Source organism: Cupressus sempervirens, chromosome 6, assembly GCF_028749045.1.
Source record: "Cupressus sempervirens isolate cs-2001-9-10 chromosome 6, ASM2874904v1, whole genome shotgun sequence".
NCBI classification, from domain to species: domain Eukaryota; kingdom Viridiplantae; phylum Streptophyta; class Pinopsida; order Cupressales; family Cupressaceae; genus Cupressus; species Cupressus sempervirens.
In genome coordinates this window covers 180,587,761-180,601,158 of record NC_143123.1, presented here as the reverse complement: position 1 = coordinate 180,601,158, position 13,398 = coordinate 180,587,761, and positions in this window count along the sequence as shown.

The window sequence follows — 13,398 nt, the reverse complement described above, 5'->3', positions numbered from 1 at the left end:
CAACAACCAAAACGTTCAACCACCAAAAAGTTATCATAGACTACACTAGAAAAATAATAAATCTTGGTACATCTTATCCTTTTCTTTATTATTTACATACCATTGAAGCTTTTATTTTAGCATTTAAAATTCTATTAATTTTTTTCTTTTCCCCTATTGATATATTTCAATCCGGTCACCTAAGAGTCTATTCAGATTTTCCTTCACTTTATTCTGAAAAACAATAGATTTTTTAATTGACAGCAGCAACTATAAAACATAATAAACCTTATCTTCTTAGAACAATGGAGAGTATTTTTAAGCATAATACTCTCCATAATGAAATTGAATATAATATGAAGGATGTGCATCCTTGTGACTCTCTTTGAATTGTAAATAGAGGGGGGTTTAAGGAAAAAACAATGGCATTCCAAATTACAATTTTTTTTATTAATTTCAGCAACTAAACCTACATTGAATTTTAACCATACAAAATTTGCTACAGCCATGTAAACAACCAAACAATAATCTTGTAATTGAAAGACATCATAAGGAGTGGGTTTTTTTTTCAAACGCTAGCATGAATTAAGCTTAATTTATATTTTAGGATGCTGTAAGGAGGAATAAAAGACTTTTAAGTGCAGAAATTTTGCATGGATGATAAGGAATGAGGGATTTCAAAAAGATAAATAAATTGGACACAATCACATAAGAAATGATATAGTTAGTTATTGACCAGAGACATCATAACTGCTCAGTATTTAAGAAACACACTTGGAGTAAGTGATAAATATTTCTGACATAAACATATTCACAAGTTGTTATTTTTTAAGGTTAAAGTAGCACTTACAAATTCAAAAAGAAAAGCTTTTAAAAACATAACTTAGATTTAGAGTTTTTTTTACACAGAATCTCTCACTTATCTTACTATATCAGAAACTTTTTATCATCCATTTAATATTTAAATATTACAATAAATCCAATTCCAATGTACATAATATAAAGTGACAACTAACACAAATCTCTGGCGCTAAATCTCGACATTAAATCTCCGCATTATGCAAAGAGGAAGGGGAGATAATAGAAAGTATTAAATATCTTCAAGCTAGGGTGTAGATTAAATGGAATTCTAGAGGAAAACAATTTCAATTGTAATAAAAGTTTCACAGTTTTTCTTTTTACACGGATTCAAGGCTCGAGCTTTAGTCTCTTTCCTAATAACCAAAAAAAAATATTAGGAGGTCTTCGAAGAAAGGTTCGGCCTTTTGTCAAAGTTCACTATCAAGGTATACCGTGCGATGACCACTACCCTGCATTTGCTGAAGGACAATCAGAATGAGGATCTAGGTTAGGATGAATCCAATTTGTTGTTCTGGTTTGTGGCGGAAGACTAGGTGAATATCTTTTTCAGAGGGAACGCTGATGGAAAGCCTAATTAGTGCCTTGCTCCTTTCTGGTTATCTATTTTTGGTTTTTTTGGTAGATTTCGGACTTGTTTTAAGGCAATTTTGTCTTCATTTTAAAACTCTTTATTTTTAAGCAGTGCGGTTATAGGTTATCTTAGTAGGATGCCTAGTAGTTATTATGCTCTTTCGTATGTTGTTTTTGGTGTGTTAAGCTATTTTAGGGAGTGATCTTTTGTGTGGATGGTAATCTACTAGTATTCTATCAACTTGTTTTGTAAAGGCCAACCTCCTTGTTTTGGTTGCTTAATATTTCAAAAACAAATAAAAAATTATTAAAAAATTGTATAATTTTTAATAGTATTTTATTTAAAATATCTAATAATATCTAATGTAAATAATTTATTATATCAAACGCACAATGAAGTTTGATTTCGGCATATTTAAAATAGATAATGATTGAATGCGCTAAGAGAGTTAGTTTTGTAGTGACGTAAATGAAAGTAAATACAAGTGCATAGATAAAATCTATTGAGCTATATGCAAAATATTTGAAGCCTGCAATGATATCTTTGGCGTTGGCTAATCTCCACAAAATGCACCAAAGACAAAAAGAAAAACATCCCCAAAGATTTGTTTGTCTCACATTTGTGCAATAAATACACTTGTTTTTTCTTATAGGTAAACGGTTGAAGCCTTGATTAATTATTGTTATTTGTTAGAATTAATTATTTTTATGTGTTAAGCAAATTTGAACCCAAGACCTCCTATGATGTGGGCTCTTGCTTCAATAAATACACTTGTTATCATTATATTTGTTTGCCTAATTTTTTATCATTAAAAAATTAAAGTATCCTCTAGCAAAAATTATTGTAGTCAGGCATTGGCTAAATTTTGTTGTTTTCGATCATAACTAAAAATTTCAAAAAAAATCATTTTGTTCTAATTTTTCTGAAATTTAGTCAATAAATTTCTAAGAGGATAGCAATGTCCATAACAAAATCGAAATTAAATGTTAAAAATTGATTTAAAAAATATACTATCAAAACTTTAAATTGTAATTTTATTTGTTATATCAATTAGTTAAAAGAGGCTCATGAAAACATGAGTTCCGAGGGGCTAATAATTAATAATAAAAATAGATTCATCACTCGTAGATTTTCTTCAAACTATAGTTTTTCTTACTTTGACCTATGCAACTAGTGCTTTACTTATCACGTTAATACGCGCTTAAATCTTTTAGTTGCATACCTTTGTGATTTTTTCTGTGATGAGTGTTTAATCTTACACGCAAAGAATAGACCGAAAAAATAAAGAACATTCTTAGTAGTCAATTATACACTCATTGTTTGCTCGAAAACATTCTCTTTTAAGTGTGCACGTCTCCATCCTAAGGATATTCTTAGAACTAGTTAGATACCCAACGTAGACTACCTAATAAGAAGACAATCTTTGGAAATTGTTTTGACATTGGGGTGGGATTTATTTTCTCTTTTTATATAGTATAATTTTGTGTTTTATATATGAATATTTTTTAGGTTGAGAATCATTTTTTCTTGAAATGGAATGGTTGTAGATATAGATTGTCAATTAGTTGACTTCAAGTCAATGGATTGTAAGTTTACCACACATATTTGATCTTTGTCGTTTGTCATAAAAAAAAGTTGAATTCATTGCTTATCATTATGAGTGATTGGCATTACTATGTTAGTTTACTAAAATTAATGATATTAAAAATTATATTAAGTAAATATTCATGTATTTTATTAATGATATTAGAAAAAATCTTGTGTATAATATTCAACTATTATAAGATGGGAAATGTATTCTCATTATCAATATAAGAGGGTAGTTTTTTGTGATAAATATTGTTATGAAAACATTCATTAATACTTTATAGAAAATAAATATTTGTTATTCAGCTAAACTAAGGTTAAAATGATATAAACAATATCTATAATAATGAATTGAAATGAGAAAACTAACACCACAATGAAGAGATGTAATGGTTGTGATGATATATAAATGATGATATTATTAACATAAAGATGTCATACCATTAAAGTTATAGTACAAAATTCTCACTTTTTACATCAAAAATAAAAATAAAATGTCATTCTTTGAAGAAGAAAAACTATAGAAAAAGTATGAAGATGGTGTAATTAACTATTCAAGACTTTTTCAATCTTGTTTTCCTTATAAAATATTTTGAATTCTTATCAAGTGAGAGTGTAATGACACAAAGGTTGGCTACATCTACACAAGAGAATGCAAGGAGTACTATGAAATTGAATGGAATAAAAAACTCTTTGAGAAAAGTTTATGTTGTTTTTGACCTTTTGACTAGGAATGGAAAAATGAAATAAACTTAGGAGAAATACTTGTCTTCACTAACATCAAACAACAACCAAATTACAAACTTTTCCTAAGGTTTAAACTATTTAGTCAATAACCAATTTCCTATTGCATCTCAAGGCAATTATACTATAAAGAAAGTAAACCACTTGAAGACTTTCAAGGACAAGTATTGTTTATATTTGAAGCTTCTAAGTAATGTGTTTAATGAAAGGCTCAAAAAGAAAATTCACAACGTGTAGGCAATTCTAGATGATGTGCACCAACAAAATGGTTTGAGGATAAAGTTATCAATTTTTCTAAAGTTCAAAAATAATTCTCCTATAATAGTATGTAACCCTACAAACAAGAATGCATAATTATAAAAGATAATGCATCTCAAAAGATTAATTATGTATAGTTCTTATTATTCTTATTAGTCCTAGTTTTGGACGCAAGTCCTCTCCTACATTTGTGAGAAAGAATGATGTAGTGGAAGATGGGGAGATTGTTGGGGGGGCTTTATCTCTATGCTCTTAGGAAAATAAAGGTTATTTCTCATCAATATTTGTTGACTCTCTTCTTGTGGGAGGATCATTTGAGGATGCTTAACCTTGTAATGTCCATGGGGAAGTGATGTAGTGGGGTTAAGTCCAACAACCTTTCAATAAGGTATCACTCAAGCTCTTTCCAACTATACCACAAAACCCACAAGGGTTATCTATATCCTTTCTTACAACACTTCACCAAAAATATTAAAATTAAGTTTCCAACTCCTCAAGGCCTGCTAAACAACTTCATTCACAATGTCAGCTACTTGAAGTAAATCACAATTATACAAGGATGCAAATAGGTAAGTTATGAAAAAGAAAAATTATCATTTTTTTGCTAGGATGTAAATAAGCAAGTTGCAAAACAATTAAAAACCTAACAAGGACTTCTCTCACCTTGTCTAACTGGTATCAAATGAAAACACTTTCCCTCTTTGACTAAATAACACAAATCCTTGTACCTAGGTGCAATCTAGGTTATTTCCTACTAGCCCTATCTAACTGGTTTCTCCAACTTTGCTCCAAAATATTCCAAAACAACACTCAAAAAAATGACTAATTCAAATACCCCTTTTCAACTTATAAAACATGTGACAAACTCATATGTGATTCCTTTGGACAAACCCCTCTATCTAATACCCTTCTACAAACTTTTAAGGCCTAATTAGCCCACTTTTCCAAAGAAAAAATCCTATAAACTTGGAATATAACTCTCTAACTTTGTATATGGTTTTATTGTGATCCCAAACCATAAATTTTGGCACCCTTTTGATTAGCCACCTTCTTCTAATGGGTTAACTCACAAACCCTTGTAATTAAACCCTTACAACTACAACATCCTCAATCTATGCCTTCCCAACAATGTCTGAGACAAAAATGGTTGTTTTATGATGCACTAATCATGTGCCAACTCTTGCTATCATATGTGTCCTTACTAAGGAAACTCTTTAGATGCAATACCTTAGCCACATTAGGCATGCATTTCCACTATGCAACTTTTATGCAATATCTACCTCAAGGTTTCAACTCTCAACAAATCACTTCTCTTGCATAAATTCATGCTAGTAAACATCATTATATAATTATTTTAATCCATTCCACAAGATACAATGAAAACATAAAGTGGAATGGATCATTCATTCTATTTTAAACTATTAAACTTCTAATTTTGCACAATTCAGTCGCAACTTAGACTAGAACGTAACCAGTAAAAATAAGAATACTAGTCCCTTAAAATGATTTATAATATATTAGAATAACATCCAAACTTCTGTGCCATTATATCACATCAACAATGAAGAGTAACAAGACTAATTGCAGAGAAACACAAAACTTGAAATAATTTAAACTAGTTTTATTATAGAATTGTTGAAAAGTTACAACTTTATTCTACCACACCCTTGATCAAGGATTATTCCATCCTATTCATGCATTCTTACTTCATAATAACCCATTTCCATTCAAGGGAAACTAATCCAAACAAACCAAATTTCCCATACCCACCAAACTCCTAATTAACCATTACATATTTGAATTTGAACTTTCTAACACTAACAAGTAGATTCCAAGGACCATTAGACCAATGAAAAGGATTAGCATTTGGCCTTAATACAATATTTATGACCAAATACACTCAACATATCCCTTTGTAGTGCCTACCTCTAGTTTTTTTTCATGTTATATTGTCAAATTCTTTTAGGCCAACTTTCATTGTTACGTGATTTGATTTAGTGGTACTTGGTTACCTGATTTGGTTGATACTATTTACATGTTTGGAGTATATATTTGATGAGCTACCTTATACTCAGATATTTGATGTGTTCATGGTCATTCTTTGATGATGATGTTGTGCATACTTCAATAATGTTTTTAGTTTCTTTTATGATAACAATTATATTGATGATTTATATGTGGTTTTATGGTTACTTGCCCCATACTTGCATGTGTATGATGTTCATGTATGTTTTGTCTTATGTCTGACGTATCTGATGTGGTTGAGGAAGGGAGTCATAGTCACTTGCTAATCTGGATCTACATGATGTACCACTCCCCTCTATTGCTTGTTTAGTTTGTGGGTGTGTGTGTGTGTGTATGCACATATGTACATATTAGGCTTTTATACAAATTGCAAGTGTCAGACATCAATTTCCCTGAATTGCCAGGATGAAGGTGCCCTATTGCAGTATCTCAATGGTAAAAGAGGGGAGAGGTCTTCACCCTTCTGAATTCTCAAAGTGGCGTGAATTCAAGATCCTAGCCTTTGAGTTTGATTTATCACTTTGTCTTTGTAGTCAAGTTTTATCTTATTGAGTTTATGGATATGTTGTCATTTTCAAGAATTAAATCAGCCTAAGAGATTATTTAATGATTAATTAAACAAAAAAATTATAAAGAAAAATTAATTTTAATTATATTTAATTAATTGAGAAATTAATTAAATAGAAGAGTTAAATTTAAAGATTTAATTAAAAGACTAAATTGGTGTAATTATATTTATTTAATTTAACAATAATATTTATTTAGAAGTTGCATTTAAATAATGGACTTTAAATGTTATTATTAGTTAAATTAATAAATATATTTTCTAAAAACGTCTTGCTTATTAAAAATATGAAGTGGGAATAATTTAAATAAGGTTTAATCTAATTAAAGGCAAAAAGCATGCACACAGGAATTAAATAAATGAAAATAATAAAAGTTGATTTTAATGAGAGGCCTTTGCATGTTTGTGAACTAGAAACCCTAGGTAGGGTTAGACTCTTTATTAAGAGATTCGAGCTCATTTCTACACACATAGGTTTGGAGGAAATATTTTCAAGATTGAAAGACAGGTAGTTTCTGAAGATTCTGGAAGACGTGAATTTTGCAATCATTGAGATTTTGTCAGATTTTACTACCAAATTGAGGTAGGAATCTCATAGAATTGGTTGTAGGAAATCTCTTGAATTTTTTTTATCTTTTTTGTGCCTATTATATTGATTTTATTTATGGAAAACACATTTCAAATTGAAACCCTTGTTTAGAAGTTTATTGTTCTTCATTGCTGAAATGTTTGTGATAGAAAAATGAAATTGAAACCCTCATTGAAAAGATTGAATTGATGAGAATTAGTTTGTGGGTAGGGTTTGAAACCAGGAAAAGTTGATTATTTTATTAATTCAATTGGTTACAATTATTCCCTCTATCATATGAGTAAATAGAAATAACTTAAAACAAAAATTCAACCCTTTTTTGGGAGTCATGCACAAAGGGATTTCACAGAGAAAGAAGATTTATTTTAACAAAGTATTTTAAAAATAAATAAATGTAGGTGGGTGACAGTCATCACCCCCCACCCCACTCCCACCCTTTGGTAGCACACAACGCTACTACAACAACGTACAATGCACAACACTGATGTTGCACATAGCATGTTGTGTGTGTAGCTCATGTTATCACAGTAGCGTCCCTCTTCGACAGAGTTTTTTTTATCAAAAATATTTAAATCTTTTTTCTTTCAAATTTTTTTTATAAATTATTATATTTAATATCTATTTTTTAATTTAGTTTTTTTTTTTAATCATGTTTCTTTATAATATATTATTTTTAAATTTAATCTTGATTTAATATTTTTCAAATGTGATCAATTTTTTAATTAATTACTAAAGGCTAGATTTAAATATCATTAAATAAGAGATTGTTTTCTAGTGAATAAACCAAGTAATTATTACTATGAAATGATTATGAAATGAAAACTTGAATTTAACACGAAGCAATCTTTATGAGATTTTATCAAAGACTAAAATGATTGCATAACTACTTTTCTTGTAGATGTATGTTGAGATGTTATGTTTATCTTGCATTGGGTTTGGGGAAACTAGTATTATGGCCAAATATGAATGTTTACAAGAGGCTTGGGAAGTGATTACTTTTATGATGTTGTATTGTCATGATCATTTTATTTCAACCATTGTGATGTATTCATGTGTTTTTGTATGTGTTGTGATTTTTGTGATACAACCTTTGAGGTTGATCAGTTATCTATCGGTGCTTTCTTGTTGCCTATATAGGACTGATGTTATTATCGTGATTTTATGAGATATACTTTTATGAGCTTAAGGTAGGTTATCTATATGTATGTTGGGAAGTGGCTTACAATGGAGGTTGAGGCCCTAAAGAGGGTGCTTGGGTAACCCATTGTTAGTTGTATTAATCAATGATAACATTTTTATTAATGGGGTTTTAAAAAATTAACAAGAGTTAGTGTGTTACCTCACCCATGCTTCGAGTGCTAGTATAGGCTAGGATGGGAGTAGAGATGATTCTTGGTTGTGACCTTGCTTTGTTACTATGCCTATTCTGTAAGAAAGGATACTGATGCCGTATAGAGTCACTATTGAGTTGGGGTCCTAAGAGACTACTAGGGCAACCTTAGAATTGACTCATGTGATGACACTTACCCACATGCATATTAGGTCTTCTACATGTATTTATTTCCTCTAAGATTAGATGTTACTTGTATACATGGTACCTTTGAGATAAATTGCTATCAAGATTCCTTGACCTAGATTCTTGTTATGACTTTTGGATTGTTATCTATTTGGGACTTGAGATTATTTTCTCAGCATGTTGGGAGTGAGCCATTTAGGTTTCTAGGAGGTCGATGGTAGTTATTCTTATACCATTAAGATCTGACAGCTAGATGTTGATGCTAGATGTACCTTGTGCAGTTCCTCTAGTCTTCTTATCTTGTGATTATGTTCTATGGTCATATTTTGGTATCTTGTACTTTGATTATTTGAGATCCTATGTTGTATCTTATCATGATGTATATTCTTTTAGCATTTCATACCTTGTTACTTGTGTAGAGGATGATTATGCATTTTGGTTATGCCATGTGGCATCTTATGTACTTGTATATTCTTGGATGTGACTTTGTACCTATGATTAGTCTATGACATAGACTTTATTTACTTATCAAATTTAATCTTATTAAGACTTATGTGTATGACTCAATGTTATGGAACCCTTGACAGATGCAATTGTTATTGTATTGCTTATGTATCTATATGAGTTATTTCTTTTGCTATGTTATCTCTTAATTGTTTTAATCTTTCAAAAAAAAAGTTTAGCAAACTTAGTGACTTTATTTTTAGTTCCTCTTGGGTTCCCTAGCAAGGTGTTGCATCTAGTATTAGAGCCCAAGTTTGTACATTAGGAGCTCTTGATATATTGGAATGCTACTAAATGACAACTAGTCATCTTAAAAATAAACTTAAATAACTATACTTATATATTACAATTTGAAAAACTTGAACTTGAGACATGGGTACTTAAATATAGAAAAGGAAAACTTGTAGTACTCTTGATTTGGTTGTCAAAACATATTTTCTTATGATTATTCTTTAAGGTATTTTTCCTTTGTTGATTTTTTTTGTATTTTTTTGTTCTTTCTTGGATGTTTTATGAGGGTGGTGATCGAGACTAGATCAACTATGAGGGGTCGTAGCTTAGGTCATGGACGAGGTAGAGATATCATGCTACATGTGACTTGTCATGAGAGTCATGTTCAAGAAGAGAATAGGGAGGAGAACAATGGAGAGTAGTATGTACACATCGAAGAACCTAGTACTAGGTAGCTATTGAAGATTATTTTAGAGTGCCTACCTAACTAAGAGAGGGTTGATCATGGGGAGTCACATCATTTAACAAATGATGAGAGACAAAGATCCAAGACTCCTAGGAGAGCTCACATGGGAGATAGGCTAGAGGCTATCAAAGCCAATCAGATGAAGAACCTCTTGAGAGTTAAGCTTAAAGCTTTTTCCAGAGCTAGTGCTGGTTAAGATGCAGAGAATTGGTTGATTGCACTATATAGATTTTTTGTGATGCAAGACTTTGATACAAATGTTAACGAAAGGTGTGTCATTACCCACCTAGAGATCTTTGCAGCAACTTGGTGGAAGATTGAAGAGAACAAGTTGGGCCTAGATATGAAAAATGTCACATGAGAGTTATTGATGGAGAACTTCTATGAGTGTTTCTTACCTAAGGACTAGAGTCAGTAGAGAGAAGATGTGTTTTATAATATGAGATAGTTTACCTTGACTATGATAGAGTATGAGTGGGAGTTCTTTGATCTCATGCCTTGCATAGGGATTAGTGATAGTTCATCACTTATGGTATAACACTTTATATGGAGATAGAATAACCATTTCATTGGGGTTGTGAAGGTGTTCTAGCCTAAGACCCTTAAGGAAGTAGTTTTTTAGGCCATACTTGTCAAGTAGAATGTAACTTCAAGACATGGTGGTTTTGTAAGTGCACCTACTAGTGGGCATGCACCATTAGGGTCCAAGTATCTCAAAAATAAGGCATGAGAAGTAATACAAATCCTTCTTTCTCCAAAGGCAATCAGGGTCAGCAGAAACAACAATAATAACAAAGGGGAGCTTACCCTCTAGCATAGAGTAGTGATAGTGGTTCCAACTCTCAAAACCTCCATAACTCATAGCATAATAGGTGTAATCAGTATAGTCAACCTATATAGAGTAATCACTCCTTTTCTAGTAGAGAAAATCATCAGCAGTCTAGTCACCTCCAACAAGGAGAGGTTCTAGTAGAGGTGCATGATATTTTTCATGTGGATAGTTTGGGCATATTGCAGCCAACTAACTATGACATACTTCTTAGTATTTGGGATAGAGACCAGCATCATCTAGACCTATAGCTGGTGATATTGGGAGATCACCTATAGTTTTTGTAGTGGTAGATTACCAACAGGAAGATCACCAGTGTATCATAGTTGAGACTATAGGAATGATTAGAGGTATACCCCTTTCTATTTTATTTGTTTTAGGTGCTACAAATTCCTTCATATCACCCTCTATCATAGTCAAGTGCAAGCTTGAGGTGGTTAAGAAAGACATAGGTTGGCAAGTGGAACTAACTTCAAGAGCTAGGATAGCCACAAACTCTCTAGTGCACCTATGCAAGTTGGACCTAGGAGGATTCATTACTTTAGTAGACCTCAAATCACTCCATTTGGATTGTATGACTAAGTGTTAGGAATGGATTGGCTAGGCTCACATAGAGCTAGTATTGACTATAAGAGGGAGACTATTTAGTGTAAGGATGATGAGGGTAAGCCCTATGAGATTATGGGTATCCAAATACCTATATCCCTCTGTATGATCTCTACAATTTAACTGAAGCGAAGTATCTAAAAGGGTTGTGAGGCCTTTATGATTATTGTGAGTGAAATTGAGGAGGAAGACCCTAGATTATCATATCCTATAAGAGTATATTGATGTTTTTCTCAATGAGATCCCAAGTATACCACCTAAGAGGGATATTGACTTTTACATCGACCTCATCCTAGGAGTAGAGACCATATCTAAAGGTCCTTACTAGATGACCACTCAAGAGTTGAGGGAATTGCATCTACAGCTAGAGCACTTTGTATCTAAAGGTTGTACTAGAATGAGTATTTCACCATGGAGTACACTTGTTCTCTTTGTGAAGAAGAAGGATGGATCATATGTTTGTGCATTGACTATAGACAATTGAACAAGGTAACGATTAAGAATAGGTACCCCTTATCAAGGATCAACAACTTGTTTAATTGAATCAAGTGACATAAAGTATTCTCTAAGATAGATCTAAAGTCAGGGTACCATCATCTATATATTCATGATGTTGACATACATAAGACATCCTTTTGTACTCGTTATAGATACTATGGATTTATAGTGGTTCCATTTGGCTTGAAAAATGCTTCATTAGTATTCATGTTCTTGATGAATGGAGTATTATGTTCTTACCTAGACCATTTTTTACTTGTGTTCTTGGATGACATATCAATATATTCTAGATCTTAGGAAGACCATGAGGAACATCTATGGTTAGTCCTTTAGTTCCTTAGAGACAATCATCTATATGTCAATTTAGCAAAGTGTGACTTCTTTCAATCTAAGGTACAATACTTAGCACATGTCATTCCAGGAGATGGTATCTTAGTGGATTCTCTAAAGATCTAGGTGATGGTAGATTGGCCTACACCTACTACTATATTTGAGAGTTGTAACTTCATGGGTTTGGAAGAATATTACAATAGATTTGTGCAAAACTTCTCTAAAATTGGACACCCCATCACTTCAATCTAAATAAAGAGGAAGAAGCTCATTTGGATAGAGAAGTGTGAGGAAGCATGCCTTAAGCTCAAGGGGTTTTTGACTAGCACACTAATTCTAGCAGTAGTTGATCCAACAATTAATTTTATGGTGTACACTAATGCTTCCCTAAAAAGGATTGGAGCATTCCTAATGCAGGACAAGCATGTGATTTCCTATGATTCTCACAAGCTCAAGGATCATGAATTGAATTATCCCATGCATGATCTTGAGCTAGTTGCACTTTTTCATGCTCTAGTGAGATCAAGACACTTCTTGTTGGGGCATCATTTTGAGCTTCATAGAAACCATCACAATTTGTAGTATATCTTCACATAGCCTAATATGAATGCTAAGAAGAGGCATTGGATGGAGGTTTTTGCAAGTATGACTTTGATGTGAATTATATTTAGGGGAAGGAGAATGTGTTATTTGATGCTTTGAGTCATAGGAGAAAAGAGACATCAACATTGACTCTTAGTGTGGATTTGAGGAGTTGTATACTTTAGGCACTTCCTACTGATACTTGGTATTAGGAAGTGAGCCTTGAGATAGATTCAAGTAGACCTTTACAAGGAATATTTTTAGGCTATGTCCTAGAGTTTGATGGCCTCTTACAATAACCAGGAGGATTTATCTACCATTATTGGATGAGCTTCACACATTGATAATGTCTGAGGATCATTATGCACCTTACTTGACACATCCAATTATTAAGGAAATGCATGCAAACTTACAAAAATTATATTTTTGGATAGGTATGAAGTGTGATATCACTGATTTTATGGTTACGTGTCTTGAGTGTCAGAGAGTTAAGGTGGAATACCATCATCCTATAAGGCTTCTATAACCTAATCCCATTTCTTCATGAAAGTGGGATATTATCTCTATGGACTTCATTATGGGATTACCCATGACTACTCGTCATCATGATGCTATCATATTCACAGTTGACTAACGTGGCACACTATTCACTAATGA